The sequence below is a fragment of the Rhea americana genome, unplaced genomic scaffold (assembly GCF_003343005.1).
Source record: "Rhea americana isolate MKP2758 unplaced genomic scaffold, rheAme1 scaffold_72, whole genome shotgun sequence".
Taxonomy (NCBI): domain Eukaryota; kingdom Metazoa; phylum Chordata; class Aves; order Rheiformes; family Rheidae; genus Rhea; species Rhea americana.
The window spans coordinates 1,088,967-1,110,017 of record NW_028186890.1 but is presented as its reverse complement, the minus strand read 5'-3'; the positions used below and the strand labels follow the sequence as shown (position 1 = coordinate 1,110,017).

At 36.1% G+C, this 21,051-nt stretch overlaps 1 long non-coding RNA gene and 1 other non-coding gene across 3 annotated transcripts in view; one reads left to right on the top strand and one right to left on the bottom strand.

Moving 5' to 3' along the window:
- Window positions 1–21,051, top strand: part of LOC146586073 (uncharacterized) — a 331,622-nt gene that overhangs the window by 225,571 nt on the left and 85,000 nt on the right. The gene's annotated exons all lie outside the window — the stretch shown is intronic.
- TRNAN-GUU (transfer RNA asparagine (anticodon GUU)) lies at window positions 1,243–1,313 on the bottom strand. Its single transcript has one exon. It is a non-coding gene; the product is annotated as a tRNA-Asn (tRNA).

Genomic DNA, 21,051 nt, shown 5'->3' with positions numbered 1-21,051 from the left:
TTAAGGTGTGTTTCCCATATTCTATTCAACTGGAACACAAGCTATTCAAATGGGAGGCAGCACATCTGGCCAGCTTAACTTATGAAAACATAGCAATTTATGTGCATAGACTTTGCATTAAGATTCTAATGTAATATTAGAGAAGAATGTAAGGGTACAAAGGTTAAAAACTTGGCCCAAAGGCACAGTAACATTTTTGTTGCTTTAGCAGCAAATCTGCATAATACGCAATTCTCTTTCAGCCAGAGATATCCCAGGACAGGGAATCCAAAAGACTGATTTATAAAAGCTTGGTACGAAGAAAGCAAGCATCTATTCGTGTGAAACAAACTGAATCCAGCCCACAAGGTCTAGATGACTAGTCTCGGTACTGCTGACATCCATACTGGCAGCTATTGAGTATTTGAGAAGATAGGATTAAGCCCTAGAAGATGCATAGCTTAACTTAAGGCTTCAGGAAAGCGACGTTCAAGTGTAATTGGTAGAACCCAGGTTATAACAAATATATCTTAGGCAGCCCTCTTTACATTGGCCACATCTTGCTTTGAGAACAAGGAAAACAATAAAATGTTCATGTCAAGACTAGAACAATTTATTTAAGAAAGACAAGGAATAGTATCAGGGAGAGAAATGTAAATATGTCTGTTCTTCAGAAATAGTAACATTTCTTCAGCTCATARAGCTGGCTGACATCTTTCTCTTCTGCAGGGTAAAAAATAAGTATTTGCTAGATGTCATTGAGGCTCATCGTCATTTCTGCTCAATTGGTCTGGATCTCCAGACAGCTGACTGGTTCTCTTATTTGTCTTCTACATCTAGCACTTCTGCAGCTCATAGCTCAGTTGAGCTATCCTCTGTAATAAACGTCAGTAAAGCTGTTCTTCCTTTGCAGACCCCTCAAGTTCTGAGTGCAAGAGCTATGTTTTCTTCCACAAACTAGCTTACAGGTTCAGTTATTCAAGGCTTCTCTCATCCCCTGAACAAATGCAATTTGACTTCCAGACCATATAGAAGAACTTYAGAGAATTTTATCCTAACTGTAAGTCTCTAGCACTTTCTCCAAGATCCTGAATGCTCACAACTTATATTCACTTCATTTGGATCTAATATCTTTGACTGAAGTATAAAGAAAATCTCAAAGGGGTTTTTCTGCATCCAAGTTTTCCAATGTATTGTCTGACAGTGGTCTTATTATCATAGAATCATAAGGTTGGAAGGGATCATCTAGTCCAACCCTCAGCGTAGCCCATACGGAGATTGAACCCGTGACCTTGGCATTAACAGTACCATGCTCTAACCAACTGAGCTAAACCTGCCCCGATGAGGTTGTTATTACCAAAACACAGCATAATCACAAACAAAAATTTAGCAAAAATAAGGTAGTAAGTTTCACTTTGCAGTGGTCTGGAGTGATTTGAGATTTTTTTTAGTTACAATAATTCAAAAGCAAATCAATAAAATTTAAACCCCACAGGATGTAATTGGAATTTGGGACATGAAAGAGAATAAAATGAGATTTTAAAAGAAACTACATAGGTTGTTTTATGTCACATCTCATTCTGTGTCCATAGTTGGTGGTACCAGATTTATTCGTTGCAGAAGTGGAATAAAAATGAGACCTAGGTTTTGAATGAGACGAGTTTTTGTTAAGAAACAATAAATCTTCTAAGTTCTAGAAAGAAGATTGCTTCCTAAAGTCAAAGCTAGATGCTAGAATCTCTGACTAAAAACTAAAAAGGTGAAGGATAAACTTATGGAAATAGAAGGGAAAAAGTACACAGCAGCATATGCTGTTATGACAAGTCTTTGCACATAAAAAAGCTTCCGAACAATGAAYTGCCTAAAGAATGCCTCCTTAACACTAAAAGTAACTTTCATAGTAATTCTGACCATATTAAAATGGTTGTAATTTTTTTTGGTTTCTCTAGTTACTTTAGCACAATTGGCAATGAAATGCTACTGTCTTACTGCTCACTAGGTTTTCATGGCAACGATTTACACTTTGTCTCCTCCAGTAATACATTATATGTGTTATCATGGGGCCTGCAATTCCCAGATAGTTCTGGAACGAATAGTCAAGCAATTTGTAAGCATCTGGAAGATTACAAGGTCAGGGGTGACAGAGAGTGTGGATATGTCAAGAACAAATCTCATCATATCAATCTTCTGTGTTGGCTGATACTTTGACTTTACTGAGGCTTTGTAACTGTCTCACACAATAGTCTCAAAAATAAGCCTGAGAGGGAAACATATTTTGCATGAAACTAATAGTATATGGATGCAAACTTGTGGAAAAGAAACATTGTTTTGTTGTAGTTATGAGAGTCTAGCGACAAGCAGACAGGGTTTCAAAGTTATTGTTCAGAGTTGGCATCTCTTCTTAGACCAACAGATACACTTAGAATAATTAGACAAACTTGGGGCAAGCATACATTTTTCAGGTCTCATTTTTCAGGTCTGAAGCAGAAGTAATAGATTTCAAAACTGAACACAAAATTTCTCACATTTTACTCGGGTGCATTTCAGAGAGTAGGTCTGTGAAGGAAAGATAGTTGGTATGTATAGAGCAGCACAAGAGGGCAGAGGGAAGCAGGAAATCAGAAGAAATGTATCACCCAGGGGAAAGTAAGCAACAGATAGTTTATAGCTCAAAAAATAGACCAGGAGAACAGAAGGAAGATTAAATGTATCAAAACGTGTTGTCTGGATATAAAAAAAGCATGAAATTGAATTATGAATTTTAAATTCCAAGATCATCTTTTTTACAAGTTTTCGGGTTTCCCTTTGGGATCAAGACAAAGACATTAGTGATGGCAAGATAATTTTGTGGGAGGTACTCCTCCACTGGAAACTGGGTGCGTGGTCCTATGCAGATTTTCTGCATGTACTTTTATTTTTGTATAGAATGGTTGGTTAATTTCGCCTCAACATTTATCATGAGAGCAATTGTTTTACTGGATGAAGCATACTATATTCCAAGAAACATAGCTGTAAGATTCATGGGTACTAATTGTTCTGCTGTTGAAAATATTTATCGCAATATAGTAGGGAGATGTTGGTGCCTTTTCTGTTCTTTACTGAAGCAAAACCTGTATTCATTTAGTGTGCTTGAAATCACGAAGAATTTCCTTTTCAAAATGAATTTAGTGAGGCTGCAGGCCATTTGAGGAGCAGGATGTTACTTGTAAGTCGTMGTTATTTTGTGACTTTATGAATAGGTTCTGAGATAGGACAGGCTGTGACAACAGAAGGTGTATCTATGTAGGGTGGTGAGGGGAAGTGTCCTCTTGTACTTAAACAATTCCTTAGGTAGTGTTTCACACCTCTTTCAAAAACACTTTTCTATATGAGTAGTCCTGATGGATGAAAATGCCCTTTGTTATGAAGTTGGGCGTTATGAGTTCTCTCCAAGAGGTTAATTCACAGGCTGTGTGTAAGGGTGGCTTTTGAAGGATATTTGTGATGTCTGCAGGTGTGCTGGCTTTTAGGTTTTCTATTTGTCGCATGGTGCAGTCACCACTGCTTATGTTGATATATTAAAGTGAYGTTAGCATAGGAGTCTTGCAGAGACAGTTTGATGGAGAGTGGCGATTATTGAATTGGTGGTAAAAATCAATAAGGGAGTCCAAATTTCCAATCTGGATAGTAAAGATGTCATCTATAAATCTTAGCTAGAGTATTGGCTCCGTGATACAATTATTTAAGAACTGTTCTTCGTTGTAGTTCGTGAAAAGATTGTCATAAGCAGGGCCAGAAAGAAGCTATCAAAGAGAAGTAGGTTTCAGTTCAGTTTTGCAGATGGCTGCGGGTTGAGTTCTATTGAATAATTTCGCTGATARTCTGGATGATGGAATAGAGCGTATATTTATTACTGTTCTGAATGGTATTGAATGATCAAGATCTGTAAGAATATTTTACAGGATTAGAAAAAATATTGTAGTAAAATTGGAAAAGTGACTTGAAAAAACAATGTAATTTAATAAGGACATGTGGAAGTGTACCTGGGAAGAAGATGATTTGAACAAATACAAGATGAGCAAAGACTGTTTAGGTAATGGAAGATTACAGAAGCATAGGGGTCACGCTTTTGTTGTGCAGTTGCAAAAAGGGGAAATAGAATGTGAGATAAATGGAAGAACTATGTGATTTAACATTAAAAACATCAGAAAAAGTGGGTCTACACTTATACCCTGCATTTTAAAATCTGTGATTAGACAATTTCAGTAAACAGTGAAATACTATTGTTTGGTCATGTATTTCACTTTTCATCCCTCCCACTACTAGGCATGATATGAAGCTGTCACATTCCCTCATTGTGTAAATACATTCAAGCAGTTGTCTGTGAAGGCAAGTTTATTGCTGGGTAGTCCTTTAACATTGCACATACCAGCTAAAGAGATATACTTCTAAACTTCATGAATTCTCTGAATGATGATTTACATATTCTAAATCTTGACCTTCTGTCCATGCAGAGTAAAATCATCTAAATTTTTTTGATGTGTCATATCAGTGCAATCAATCTATAATAACTGTGTAGTAAAATCCTTTGCCCTTAACATTACCCCCCATTTCTCACAGCAGAACTCAGATTGCACCAACTGTTCATGCAGATTACTGATTCATTTTTAAATCTCATTCACATGATGAATAATTGTGAGAAATAAGTAGATGATGTATGAGCAATTTACGACAGTAAATAAAGATTCTTGAATTAAATTATTCAATTTTGGCATATTCAATAACTGTAAAAACATTCATAAATATGAAAAAATTGTTTATTGTAGTTACATGTGTACATACTTTGTAATTTATTGCATCATAATTGCTCCATAATTGCTCAGTGACTGTAGTATTTATATTTCTTCTATAATAGATCTCTCCTTGGAGATAAACAGTTCTTGCATAATCTGCATCGTAACTCATTGAAGGGTATAGCAGATTGTTTACATTAAACAGCAATTTTTTTAATGAAATTTTATATGTTGCATATTAAAAGCCAAAAGCAGTGATGAAAATGGTCCTTTGTATGCTTTTATTTATATTTATTTGTACAGGGTGCTTAATGCTGCATTATAAACTCTCATTACCTCAAGGTCCATAAGCTCTGTTGATCATAAAGACCTGTGGCAGTCTATAAAGCCCATTGCCACAAGCAAACTTGACATTAGCTGAACAGCTGAAGTTGTGGAAAGGCATTTCTTGTTTGTAGGCAATAGGAGAACAGAAAAGAGTTGGGGAAAGAATGGGGAAAAAGAAAGGGGGCTTTAAAAAGTTATTAATGTTTTTCAGTTACAGCCTACCTTCAAAATAGTTGATCTTCTGTAATTCAGAATTTTATATCCCTGTATTCACTGCTGTGCGTTAGAAATGAAGAAGGCCCTAGAAAAATCAGTCTGCCATGACTGCTGTCTAACAGATCATCCAGTGATAGTGTTTCATACATTTATTTCAAAGATTTTAAGATAATTTTCCATGTTCTTAGATCCAGGTTTATTACTGATTTTTTCCTCATTTCTGTTATTTCTCAGTATGAACAATATCAATCACAGGAGCGATCTTGGATTGAGGAAGGGCAGTTGGGGGCCAGGGAGGAGGGGCCCTCCCTGCATCCCTGTCTCTAGAAGATGGAGTAAGAACAGGTTGGACAGTCCAGGTGAAGGCCACGTTGCTGGCTTTATCCCAGAAAGAGAGTCCTGGACCGAAGGGGTAGGAAGCCACAGCTGACTAGGGCTCTCCCATGTGCTCCCAGAGGTCTAGTGCAGCTTGATGTGGTAAAAACAGTTCCAGCTGTACCAGGATGTCTCCTGGCCTAGRGGCATGGAGATTTTTCAGCTAATGCAGCTGCTACTTGTTCACTTCCATGTGTGTAGCCAGGCTGATCTAGGTAGAGATGAAGCTTCTTCACCCCTGAGCCAATTAATGTGCTGTGATCCTGGTCTCTTTGGCCCAGACAGTACTTCATGCCCGGGGGTGATGCATTCGAATAAAGAGATACTACCTTGAAATGCCTTGAAATACCAGGAGGTAATGATACTGTTCAAGCACAATGCTGCAGCTGTGTGTGGCATGCCCAGGAGTATAGTGTGAGGACACGTGAGGAAGTACAACAACATAAAATCTTCTGATACAGTTTATTTGGAGGGCTGTCAGGCAAACAAAATAAACCCACATGGTATTTTATTTAGCAAGATAACTGCACTCCTAGGCAATTTCAGACCTGGTAATTACATACAGCATGCAGGATGCAACGCATCACCAAGTTCAAGGTTACCAGTGGAAGAAGAAAAAACGGATTTAAAAAAGTGGCTGAGAATAATCAAAGGCTTGAAATTAAAAGAAAATTTCTAGCCATCAGTAATGAAGTAATGAAACAGCTTTCCAATAGAGTAAGGTTAATAAAAAACCTCACATTACGACAGCACTTTCTCAGTTTATGAAAGGTGTTATTTCTAATGCAGTTGCCTCCAGTGGTAGAGAGCTGATTCAAGAGTTTCATTTTCTTTTTCCTTTTTCCCAAGGCTTATGTATCTAATTGCATTTGGTTCTTCTACATTCAAAGAAAACAAGATAAGATTTTTTCATTTTTCTAGCTTTTAATTTAGAATCTTTTCTAATAGCACCAAAAATGCAGATTCCTATAACTTCTAATTAAGAAGTCCTYGCAGTGACAGTAATAATATCATGTAGTCTGCCAGATAGGCCATGTTTTATGTTGTAGTCATTACAGTGCAAAATACAGAATTAATACATTTTCTTTCATTATACTGTCATGACTCAATTGTAGAGTTTTTTGTTGCGTGGTGTTTTTCCTGACAGTACTGTATATTTGCCTACTGCCTCTTTTCCAGATGTTTTATGGTCAGATTGCTGTCTAAACTTATTTCTAAGTARTTGCGCACATCTGTCTTGGTCATGCAACTCTCATGTATTTCATCATGCACCTATTCAAAGACCCACTAAAAAGATCTCATACACTTAAAGGAAAGGAAGAGGAGAAAGGGATAAAAAAAAAGGAAAAGGAAGGTATTGATGTTTGATAATTCATAGGAACAGCTGCCTTTTTTACGAAAGGCAGTAAGGCTTCGGATCAGATTACATGAGCACACAGTAGGAAAGCTTGATTCCTTTACCAGCCCAGAAAAGTCTAAAAACAGACCCAAGCACATGGACGGCTCCTTGATAAAAAAGCAGTATGTAACACCTATGTCATTCCTGCAGGCTGTAACGTGATGTCATTTTCATGACAAATATAGTGYGTTTTTGTTTGTTTGTTTGCCAAATATCCATATATTTAAAGTGTTTTAAATCTAATTTACCAAACAGCCACAGCAGGGATCTGCCAGTGCAGAGTCCGAATTCTCTGCGTCATGTCGTCTTTTTCTGGGGTTAGATGACAAATGGAAGATCCTGTGAAACTCCCTTGGTTGTTCTAAGTCCAGAAAGTTGTTATGCCTACATGGAGAGTGAGTCTAAATGCAGTGATTGAGTATATAATGAAAACAGTCATCTCCTCTGTTTTGTACTGGGAAGCAAATATTGGACTGGGAGCTTGACAGTACTTTGTCCTGTTCTAGAGGGGTAGTGTGGATAAAGAAATATATCAGTGTATCATCTAGCTGGGTATTTTTGTATTAAAACAGACAGGCTTAAGCAACAGTTATTTCCTGTATTAGGTATCCATACAAGACCCACATTCACCTTGCACTACTATTTCACTGTATAGAGCCATTTTAACTGCTGAAGCAAACAGCAATTGAGGAACTGACAAGGTGAGGATCTTTTGACTCCTGAAACCAAAAGAAATTTTGCATGTGGTTTTAGTGARAGCAGGGCTCAGCAGATGAAGACACACGTTTTTTCACACAGCAGAGTGTTACCACTTGGTCTGCTACTCACTTCACCTTCTGCTCTAACCTTATTTTCAGGACTCTTATATTTCAGTTATCATCTATCTTGATAGTACATAGAGTTACACAAATTAATGTCAGGATAATGTGGTGTTTTCATAAATAGTTCTAAATTTTTGCAATATCTTTGGCCACTGAAAATTGTCGTATAATAGCTTTAGTAAACTTAAAATTTCAGTGATCCAGTGATTCTCATTTTCTCCTATTTGGACCTTACTTCTTTTATGTTATTTATTCTATTTTAAATGCAAGAAAATTATGTTCCTAACTCATTCTAAACTGGAAAAATGGACTTAAACAAGATATTCAATATTTAGTTATGATTCTAGGCCTTTAGCATTAACTTCTTTGATAGTCAGAAACACGTACCAAGCAATAAGAGTTTGTTCTTCTTTACATGGCAAGGTTATTGAACTTTTCCATATTGCACAAGCAATTGTGTAATTTGTTATAATGGATCATTTCTATAACTTCACACTTACCACTGAAACTGCTGTGAGTTTGCAGTGGAGGAATTCTGAAAACACCTGCATTTAGAAGCAAGCTGTTTTTCCCTTTAATTCTGTCTGTTGCTCTAAATCAGCCAAGTTTATGCATACCTACGAAAAACAAAAAACAGAGTAGTATAGTAGAGAAAAACTAGAGTAACGAAATTTTAAWACCATGGTATTTCCCTCATCGTTCATAATGCTGAATAGTAAATATTTTTTCAGGGCCTRTTCACTCATCAGTTGTAACGTTCCTTTACCAAATGTTTTATATGTATGACTGAAATGTAGCATATGGCCAATATTGTAAGGTGTTTCAAATTACAACCTCATTGAAGAATTTCATCTGTATGTGTTTTTTGCCCCCATTTTCTAAGCAATGTGTTTTATCTGATGTTATGTGAAATACCTACACAAAGAGCAGGAATGACATGGAAAATTACTGTTAAAAAAAAAAAAAAAAAAGGCAAACAAGGTGCCTGTTGCTCTAATCCTTTGGTAGCAATCTTGCCTGTAACATTTGACCATTACTAGTTGTAGATAGAAAATGAAAGCAAAATTCAGTAATTTTCATGAATAAATTGAAAGAATCACTTCAGACTAGAACTCAAAGTAGCACGTGAAGAAGCAATGAAAGRTTATCTGCTTGAATAAGCATTGCCAAAAGTCATTAAATACTCAAGCGTGATCTTTCCTGAATAAACTGTTCAATACAAATTCAACAATCTGTATCAAATCTAGATCATCCCATACGTTATAGAACACTAGGGTGTCTTAAGTATCATGTCTTCCCTTCACTGTTTGAAGCAAGTTATTCCAGCCAGTAAACTAACTTCAGAGGATCATAGTGTAAGTTTATCTCAGTCTTTCTGTCTCTGCTTTCCAGCTGTCCTATCCCATGCTTGTTTTAGAATTGATTCATATGTCCGTACAAGGCCATGCCAAGCTCTTTTTAAGTTATCTTCTAAGTATGCAAGCAGGAGATATTTGTCCAGTTTTCTTTCACATTTTATCACTGCTTCTGTGATAACATCAGTAATTCCAAGAATGTTTTGCAGATTCTTCATTAAGCTTCTTGTTATCATTGGCTTGCAGTTGTCAAGCTTTGCCATAGTACAATAATGCTGAAGTTATAATTACATCAGATGGTTTTATCTCATGATGAAGAATGATGTGCTTCATTCTCCAGCCGTTCAAAGCATGTAGGCACTTTTCATACTTCTTTTACATACAAACGGATACTTCTTTTGAAAGTACCTATTAGCCCTCCAAACTCCAGTCCAATTCCAATGTAAAAGAACTTTGAGAGTATCTGAGAACAACAAACCTTAAAGTAGCTTGACCTATGTAAATATGAGATGAAGCTCACCACAGTTTTTTGTCTTTATCTGTGTTTCTCTTGTGAATGTCACGGTGCATAGGGCCAGAGGGGGTCATGTCAACATGCAGTCTTGTCTCTGGGTGTTATTGGCCATTGTGTTTCATTCAATTACTCACGTGTTTCACAAAAAAAAAAAAAAAAAAAAAAAAAAAAAAAAAAAAATATATTTTATTCCCAAAAATAGATAAAGAAAAAAAAAAAAAAAAAAAAAAAAAAAAAAAAAAAAAAAAAAAAAAAAAAAAAAAAAAAAGATATCTTAAAAATATACATTCACTTTCAGTTCAAAAATATCAAAAGATGAATAATATATATGTGCAATTTGTAACATCCGTTGTATTTGTTTTTCTAGTAACCTTTAGTATGTGAAGATAAATTTTTAAATACTGAGAAGGGAAGTACAGATTTTGATTCTAACTATCTTCTTTAAAGCAGTAAAAACATGTTAAGAAGGAATAGAGGACTCGCGTGCCCTCTGTTGAGGAAGGTCTTGAGGTCTCTTTCCAACTATGATACCAGTGAAGTTGATCATTTTGGCTGAATAACTTAAAATTTTTCTGTTGCCTCTGCTCATCCAACTAGGAATATAGTAATAAATAGACAAAACTAGTAGAATATAAAAAAAAATGCTAATTAAGCAGGTCTGGGTCGCAGTGGTTTACAGAGTCTTTTGTAGTGATTACATATCCAGCCTATACTCTTCAGATCTGGAAGTGCTGCTTGCAGAAGTTYGCACCTAAAATAGCAGAAACATACTTGAATCATTCCAATATCCTTAAAATCAAAATGAGAAATTGCAAGCATATGTAATATAAAGATACAACAACATTTTAAAGAAAATATATACCATACCTGAGCTCCTTTTGACTCTTGATAATCAAAACACAATAGCTCACAGACATAATATTGAACAGGGATGATTTACCCAAACCATCTGGGAGAGACTTAATAATCAGAACTAGTCAAGCTCTCGTTCAACAAAAATGGGCTGTCATTATGTAATGAAGCAATTATAGGGATAGCTAACATTCTTCAAAAAGACCTATTGATTTTAGAGAGTTCCAGACTGATTCTTATTTTAAATTAATTAAAAGAGCCTGATTTTTAAAAATATTCAGCTTCTGATATGTAAAATACTGCAATTATATTTACATGGAATACATCTCAGTTAAGCCCAGATTTATCTACCACCCACACTGTGTGATTGTTAAGCTAGAAAGCAGACAAGCAGGCAGATGCTTTAGGGGCAGACTCAGGACTTAGCCTTGAGTCCTGCTAGCAGTCAGAAATATGGATGAAAAAATGCACAGTCAAGGCAGCTCTCTTTCAAACCTGCACTTTAGCTAATGTTACAATATAATGAGAAGAACCTTGTCTCAGGCTGAGACTTGAGCTGCGTCAGAAATTATCTAATGCTTCCTAAAGTCCTGGTAAGTGTGCTTTCATTTGAACAGAATGTTTCAGATACATTCATAGCATAGGAAACCTAAACTGCTTGTTCTTAGTATGGAATAGCTTTAAATATCTTCCTTGTGTGATACAACAGCAGTAGACCAGTGAATTGTATCATTCAGTAAGAAGACAACTTCCAAGTTCAGCTACAGCAAATGCATTGACTTTGCCTTGAGATTTATTTACTATTATGCAAACAACTTTGGCATTTACAGCCCAGTGGGAAAATATTTAAGCCAACACAGGCAAACATAGAAAAACGTGTCTTCCATGTTTTCTACTGCCATAGTCTTCTCCTTGTCGTTAGAATATATAGTCAYGGGTAGTAGGGGAATTTCACTAGAATGGTGCTTTTTAAGGTTAGGGTTTAGCAGTTGACAGCAGTTTCAATTTAATTTCTAGCTTGGTTATGGAAGCAATTCACAATTGAAACTGTCTTTTAGCCACCACAACAGTAAGAATTAACCCTGGAATAGTGTATGTTGAAACAAAGATTGTTTTCACTAGTGCAGTTTCATAATTCTTAGTTACTTCTTGGAAAAGGGCATTAGTAGCCATTCTTTAGAGAGCATTTAGAAGACATATACAAGAAGAAAGTATTATTAAAAAATAGAGGCAAAATTGGAAACATAAAATGTTTCTGTCCTGACAATTACCTGTATTATGTTCCCTTGGCATTTATACTTCAGGAGTGTGTTGCTGCTCAGTGTCCTGCTCAAATTTCAGTTGATAAATTATGCTTTCCTCCTCGGTTGCAATTTGAAATCATTATACCATGTTCCCTTTCTAAGCTGTCTGTGTTTTAGTGTGAAATGAAGAGATTCCCAGAAGTGCATAGATTTTCAGTAAAACCATATAGATTCTCTCTGCGTGAAAAACGTTCTGTGGTAGAGTAAAACTAATCTCTTTTAACTTTCTTCTACTTTTCCCTGCTGCTCTACTTCCTAAAAGGTCTCCAGCTACATTAGGACTTCTCTCAGTTGATGACAGCATTTTTTGTCACCAGTGGACATTACAGCCTTATATAGATTGTTTATATTGTATTTTCATTTCAAGACCAAGCAGTGTTGCAAGTATGAAAATGTCAGTAATGATTATGTAATAGCTGGGATCCGCTGGCTGACGGGCCAGAAGCTACTGGCTGAGAAGTTTTATCTGTGCCATAAGGTGCTACCAGCAGAAGCTGTAACCAAATACATAAGGTCACCAAAACTGCGTATGGTCAAAAGAAAATGAGTACTGTAATGTTCACCTGGTGGATTTTCAAAATATCTTTCATAAGGTTCACTAAAAAAAAAAAAAAAAAAAAAAAAGAAAAAAAAGAAAGAAAGAAAAAGAAAAGAAAAGTGGTTATGGGATAAGGGAGAGAGTTCTCTCTTGGATGGAATATAAGTAGATAGGAAAGAGCAAAAGTAAACAGTTTTCATGGCAGGGCACAGTCATCAGTAGAATTCCTTGAGGGTCCTGTGCTATGCAGCATATTCATAAACAGTCTGGAAAAGCAGTTAAAAGTGAGATTACAAAAGTAAGTAGTGCTGAGATATTCAAGACAGTGAAGATCCAGGACAATGTTTTTAAAGGTTATTTTATTAGTATACCAAGAACARCCTTATTTATTATCTGAGTGACTTTTATATTTAACATAAGGGCAGATACAAATGGGAGAATTCAAGCAGGCATTTCTGCCTCATAAAAGGTCAGCTGCCTCATCTGCAGACAAACCTGCAGATAATTCAGGGCTTCAGTATGCAGAAAACAAGATTGCAGAAGTCCCAAATATACATAAATACACACACACACACACACACACACACACACACACACACATATGAAATAAACAATATAGAAGAAAACGGATTACCAGAGAGTGTGATTTATTTTTCCTTAAGCAAAGTGACTATACTGTCTTAACGCTTTTAAAGCTGTCTGACAAATACTTACCTCTGAAGAACAAAATGTTAGTATGTAGTGATATGTCATATTCTTMTGTGGTTAATGTTGTTCCTTGAATCTGTTGTTAGATTCTTAGCTCAGAAATTTTGAATACATTCATATTAGTTAGGTTATACACTTGCAAAAACCTGCTGAAAAAAAAGGAGGAAGTTTTTCTTGAAACTGTATACGGTTCATATACATTGTAGGTTTTAATACTGACAAAAAAATGGATTCTTCACTCACAAAAGCCAATATGTARCAAAATCTTAGATGTATTTTAGTCTAGCATTTGACTGAGCTATGCTATTTTTCAAGTGTCTTCTTCGATTTTGTTTCCTTGTCTCTCTCTGTGTATACCATTAAGTCATTTCAGTGGCTTGATGATCAGAAGAAAGTTCATCCAAAAGCATAGTGATTTTGGCAAAGATAGTGATATGAACAGCTCTAACATGCACCATGACCTCCATCTACATAGGCCTGAATCCACGTCTGTAGAAAGACAGCCAGAGAGATGGGGAGTTTGGGCACTTAGGAGACTCCATAGCAGAGGAACCATTACAGGTCTTCACAATAACAGGAGCATAAGCCCAGGTCATATGGGAAATGTGGCAGTGCTCTGAGTCATTTGATCCAATTTCTTCCTTTAGGGAGTTCATGCCTGAGCCCACTACTGTTTCGTGATGGTTGAGGTGGAGTCCTTATCATGAGTTCGTAGCTGAGTTCTGGGRTTGAGTCAGGCTCCCAGAGGCTATAACTAGGCAAATAAACTATTTAAGTTCCCAGAAGGGACTGGGCACAGAGTTGTGAATGTGGATACAGCCTTGCAATAGCATCTGCCATACAGATGAGAAATTTTCTATCATCACCCCTGCAGGCCACCTGAGTGTGAAACTCTGTTCGCTTACCATGGCTGTAACCAGGCCAAATCTGGTACATAAGAAGGTGRACATAAGTAATTAAGAAATTACTTTTTCTCTTTTTCCAGAAAGTCACAGTGTGGTCTGGCATTTGTTTTTTACAGCCTAGTAGAGATTGGCTTACTGATTTTATTATAGCATTTAATATTAATAAGTCTTAGGTCATTTAGATACATAATATATACAGATATAGATACAGAAAATAATCTAGATGAAGAATTTTGAAATGTTTTTCAGGCCTAGAAAATTCAAGAATTCAATGCAGCAGGGAGTGAACTTTTCTATTTGTATATAGTTCTCAGATAAAGAACAGTGATTCTTGAACACTGAGGATTAGCATCTCTTTCAGCACACTATACTTGCAAAAGAACTGTTTACCACAATTWCTCCAAGCAATTTAAAATGTATATGTACCACTAACGGTCTGAATGGCTTAATTCAGTGATGGTCAACATTTCCTACTTTGACAACACATATATATTTACTTTAATAGGTCATCAATTGTTGTGGTGATTAACTTGTAAAACACAGCTCCTTTCTTAGCTTCATAAAGTTTCAGATAAGTTGACACAATCAAGTTGTCTTTATTCTCTTTTTTTTCTAAAATTATTAGCAATGATTAGCAACCTACATTTATATTTAGGGAAGTGTTTGGAAGCTCAGATACTTAAATATTAACCTAATWGTTTTCCAGGACTCCTACAGGATTTTTTTTTTTTTTAATGATGCTTCAGATCCAGTTTCTAACTAAAAAGTTGAAGTAGCTGTTTGCTTTGATGAAGGTTATGATACTGAACAAAACTAAGCAGAGGAACAAAGAGGATCTCTTTCTCCAAGATGTACAAAAGCTTTAGGATTATTAAGTCTTTCTCTCACTTTTCTTCATTGGAGTGAACTGATCCAGGGCAGGTGAAAAGATCTTAATGTATCCCATATTACAAGTAGTTTTCCTCAAAAAAAGTCTTTCTTCAGTTTAAAGATGGAGAAGAACTACAAACTCACTATTTCTGTCTAGCCTAATCAGTACTGATTAAAAAAAAATGCTTCCTACTGTACAAAGTAAAAGTCAAACACTGTCACTAGGGTATCGTTCTTGTTACCTGGCTTATTAGGTATAACAGAAATAGAGATGTCTTYATTGAAAGAATTTCTGAGGTAAGGGTATGTAGTGGAAAGAAGGTTGTTGTATAATGAAATAGTAAAGGGAACACTTAAACAGGAAGAAGTTGTGAGAAAGTATACAAATACACACTGAATGATTAGAAAGAGTAGGATGACTGTACAGATCAGGAAAAAAAGAGAACAAGAATATTTTAAAATCTTTTTATTTATTTAGTTGGTTCTTGTGTTCTGTGTTTGTCTGGCATAAAGTATATCTTTATGGCGTGTAAAGGAAAATAAATTGATATACATTCCATTCATGGAAAATCTAAACAACAAAAGTGAAAATCTTGTTGCAATGTAGATCTTGGTTTTTATGTTGGTTACAGTTCATCATCCTCGACAGTGCTATTATTCATTGATAACATAGTAAGTATTACTGATGGCAAAGTGAGTTGGMAAAAATCAATGGGTTACTGTAATATGTAGCTATAAACTATCCAGGAAGGACATTTAGGTCATAGAGATGGGAAGACTTTTCCTTCATATAAAAGATTCAGAATTTGAGATGAGAGACTGCAGTGGAATATACTTAGTATCAAAATACTAAGTCTTAAATGTACAAAAGTACAAATGCATTATCCAGTTTCTGTGAGGAAACAGGATGTTGACTGTATAATATGAAGGAAAATAGACTAAGTGTCTGCATCCCGCAACACCTAGTAATGAACAAGAAGCACTTAGGCTGATCAGTTGATTATAGAATCATGGAAAAYTTGATTGGAAAGCAGGCCATCTAGTCCCACTTTCCCTCAAAATGAGCTAGCTCTGGTCAGCTGAGTCGCGAATATTTATAATTTCCTGATACTTATCAATAGTGCTTCCCAATTCTTTACATTTCACTGCATGGTATTAAAGGAAAAAAGCATTTCTTAACTGCCTCCCATCTATACATAAAGAAATGCACAACAGCCAGTTTCAGATTAAAATGTTTGCTTAATAGGCAGTTGCCCTTGAGAAATTCTGTCTGCTTCACTCAAAACTGAGAAATTATTCTCAACCGTAGCTGAGATTCACTACGTTATTTGGAACATTATTATTTCGCCACGTTATTTCAAGTCTTCTAAAAATAAAATATGTTAACCCGAAATGTCACTAAACAGCATTTCTGCTGGATGCAAAACTGACTGGCATAGCATTTGTCACGAGATTTTGCCTTGTTATAAGAGATTTCTGTGGCAGAAAGAATAATGAGATTRCTAGAATTGATTCAGAAATTATTTTTCCCCAGCATAAGCTGCTTGGTTTATTAACTTTGCTGTCTTTTATTAAGAGTGGAAAAAATCACCAAAGCAACATAGGAGAAGATAAGTGACAATGACATGTGATAGAAAAAACACAACTAGTCAAGTCACAATAGAAAATACTTCCAGTCATTTCAGAGATCGTGTTCCGTATTTGTCCAGCTTAGATTGGAAGCAGCCTGATTCTATGCGAGTGCRATGTCAGAACTCTTGGATAATAGCATGCAAAAGTCTCACTGATCTCTGCAAAACATTGCTGTTATTTCAAGATTCATTATTTGCAAGAAGAATGATGAGCAATTATTTTAAGTAAGTAATGCATTCTCACAGTATCAGCATATTGTCCAAAAATATTCTTTGGAAACAACTAGGTTTTAAATGTGATTACACATGAAACAGAAGGGCTAAAGCAATGTTCTAATGCTGTATATGCTAATGTCAGTCTCTAATGCTGACTGCTCACAAGCATTCGTATACATTGCTATTGTCTTTATTTTTGATTGGTAGTATTGTCCCAATTTCTTCTTGGCAAGCCTCATCTACTGGAATGGTCTTTAAGAAAAGAAGGCTATTTTACTTCATGGCTGTGCAGGAAGGCTAAAGATTCATGTGACTTGAAATCCTTTATCCATCCTTTTTCTGCATTATCTGTCCAGAATGCAGCTCAGGATTTGGACTTTGGTGTTTGTACAGTTGCTTTTTGTGTGAGTTTTTCCTGTTGCCATGGTAATCATCTCATGTATTTTTGGCAGTTTTCATCTGTTGTTAAGCATTCCAATCTGCTGTCACGCCATARACGCTTGTACTGTTCTCTTACAAAATATGGACTTTCCAGTATCAGAGCCTTTGTTTCTTTGTTCTCTCTGTATATCAGCCAATATTCTCAGTATTTCTAGTGTTTCCCTGTATTAGCATGAGCAATCTCTTCCAAAATATAACTTATTCATTAAGCCCTAAGCTGAAATGGCCTTTTATTATTATTGTTATTGTAGGATTCAGAATTTCATATACTTAACTATGAAAAGGGAAAGAAATACCAGAGTCACTAGTGTAGCTTGGGTCAAAATTTTGGTGGTGGTCACTGTATGTAGCAGAAGTGCTTAGATACCATGATATGCAAGTGAAAAAAATTAGAAGATAGAAGGGAGGAAATAAGTAGCAAATTACAGCTAACAATACAGACTTGCTTTGATTTTCACACGCAGAGGTAGTAAGACTTGATTATATTATTGGGCAAAGGTATCATCTGGAAGAGAATGAGTACTGTGCATTCATGAAGAAAGTGCTAAAAGACCTTGTGTTCCTAGGGCAAGACTCCAAAAATAGATAAGCAAGGGAGCAAGCTTTTGTCAGCACCTAAAATGAACTACTGTGACAAACTGAGTATAACATAKTCATCCATACAACTCAACTGAAATATACTTTTTTTACTGAAGGTAACCTGTGCTTTATTACTCATTATTTTCATACAACTCGATCCAGATAATTCTTTTGTTTTCACCTCATATGTGAGCTTTAACCTTTTCTGAAAATGAACAGTGTAACAAGCAGGAAAATCATCATATATATGGGAGGTAATTTTTCTACTCTACTACGTACTGGTGAGGCCCTAAGGTGAATTCTGGGCTTGGACTCTGCAATTTGAGAAGGTTGTGAACCGATTGAAAAGATTCCAGAGTAGAGATTATATTACAAAGCTGAAACAGTTACAGAGCTAGAAAACATGACCTATAAGGAAAGGTTGAAAGAGGAAACATTTTTGAAATGTATTTTTATATATAGCTATAGATTGGTTTCTCTGTAATTTATGGAGAAAGATAATCTTATGAGAAGGGTATGAGGCAATGGACTTAAACTGTAGTGAGATTTGACTAAAGGAAAACATTTAAAATATTTCTATCAATAAAAGCACTTGGATAGTCTAGTGAGACTGCAGAGCCARCATCGATGAAGTCTGAATTGTTGGAGACTTCTAAGAGTTCAGACAATTATTGGACAGGAATGACATATGCATAATTAATCTAACCTTAAAACAAAAGAATTGGTCCTTTTCAATTTGTTCTTTAATACGTGTTCAGTAAACTACTTGTTTCTCTTTSAGATTTCTCTTCTACTGCTTACCTGTTTTGAGCAAATTTCTGAGCATCCAAGCACAATTGGATGATAAATGAGGATTCAAAATCCCCAATTGCTTGTCTTTGACTGTAACACTGCTCCTTGGCAAATTAAGAATTAATCTTTAATTACAGGTACYACATTTCATAAAACAATGTATTTATGTCTACAGTAGTGAATTAGGAGTTGAATATATATAATCCCTCTGTAAAATGCAGAATTAATTTTTCAGTGTCTAAATGTGCAGATTAAATCTTGTTCATCTGATGCAGAGAGTCCAAGCAGAACAACCACGTGTCCCGGTCCAATACATGTGTGTTTTCTGAATTTGGAAAACTCATTCAAGTCCCCAGTGATTAGTATAGACAGTGCAGATGGTGCCAAGCAGCTTCCTGTGTCTCTTTAGCAGCTGTTTGCCCTGTCTTTTTTTCTTCGGTAGCTTCACAAGGTCACAGCCATTTCAGTCATCTCCTTTCTTCATGCTGTGGTTTTGCCAGCATCCAGCTGAGGATCTGTTTTTCCTTTGTTTTTCTTTATTTGGAATGAAAGCCCAAGGGACTTGGATTCAAGCTACATCAGCTTGGGGCTAATCCTCTCTCATCATTCCATTGCAGTTCTTGTACCACTTCAGGATGGCAAATAGCCCATAGGAAAACAGGAGGTGATCTAAGCTCTACCATCTATCCAGCAACCTAGGCTGTTCAGAAGGCATTACTCATCTTCTGGGGTTGAAGATCACTTTCTGCTGCTGATACGACATTCTACCTCAGGCAGCTATGCAGTGGCCAACAAGCAGGAGAGGATCTCCTTGGGCTGCAGCGAAGAGAATCTGGGAATGGATGGAGAAACTTCCCAGATGTTAACAGTGCTTCAAACCGCAGCCAGAACAATGTGACCAGATTGTCTCAGGACACTTTAATCCCATAAAGACTAAGATGAACATTTTAAAATAACTTTTCTGAGTAGAAATGCTCCATAGCTATAAATGAGAACTGTGAAGGTTTGTTCCAATACAAAAAGCCTATTGTTCCTAGGAAAAGCCTATGAAAAGCAGTAGTATCTGAAGTCCCTTTTCAACTAACAGAATCCAACATACTTTTATCTTTGGTGACATGAAATTAGATGAATATGGCATCCTGTACCTTCCTCAAATATCTTCTTACTATTATAAAACATGTTATTCTTTTTGCCAGGTTCCATGAGAACAGCATGGGCAGGCTGTCCACTGGATGCCTGACAATGCGTGTGCTCTGGGAACACATCTTTTTCTTTAGTTTCATCTGAAATAAATTCAATTCAGGCACTTCAGAATTTCTCTGTAGTGTGAACAGAAGCATGGTAAGTGGACATGATCGGATCATTCACTTCAAAAGCACATTCCTGCTCCAAACTAAAATGCTAATGTGCACCCACATTTCAATTTTTTTCTCGTGTTCTGAATCTTAATTAAACTATAAACCTAATACTTAGCTCTGGAATATGTTTTGTCAGAGAAAAGACTTGAAAACTTTTATGTTTTTAAGTAATCTCAAGGCTTGTATTTTCATTGTTGCAAAATCAGGTCTCTGGAGAATGAGTGACTTAGAAAGAGAAAAGAACTGTTTTTTTAAAAAGAAAGCTTACAATCCACTAAATGGATCACTTAGCTCATCTTCTTAGTGCTCAGTTCTTGTGCCCGTGTATGTACCTACGCCACTGTAATCTCACCTGCTGACAGGTGCCACACAGGCAAGTGTGGTGGCTTTGGCCGCGGTGCACCCGTTAGTTCGTTAGCAAACCCCTCTTCTATGGGCTGCACCATCCACAGAGCCGTGCTTGCCAGTGGAGCGCCCGTCACACACCAGCCTAACTGTTTCTACTGGAATTAATTAAGAAAAAAATAATTTAAAGAGAGAAAAAAATACTTCCTTTTTGACCTGTGCTATTGTAGGAACTGGAGACTCAGCATCATAATAATAATAATAATAAATTGTTTAATCATATTTATTAGCTGATTGACTTTGAAAAGTTTTAAACACAAGATCTTCAAATTTCACATCAACCAATACCAGCTGAAAGGACTTACTTCACCTGTCAGTGAAATGCAGCTCTGCCTTTGCCAAGYAAATTGTCAGTCTTTAAACAGTCCTTTGGAGAGAGAAACAGGGGAATGAAGTTTATCTTACTACAATTTCTGAGAAAATGTAGGTATGTGGTATTTAATTACAAACTTGGTGTTTGGCCAAGGCCCTCAAGACTAATGCTGTGATGCTTACAGGAAGTACTATGGGAGTTAAATGAGCACAGGTAGTCAAGACCTTGATTTCAGTTACCTGATGTATGAACAGCATTTTATAGAGGTTATATGTGTTGTTGTTACTGTTATAATTTATTTATTTTTGCATCTCCAAAGCCAAAAGGAAATGTGGTGTTGCAGATCAGTCTAATTCTCAAAATAGATTTACTTAGTTAAGA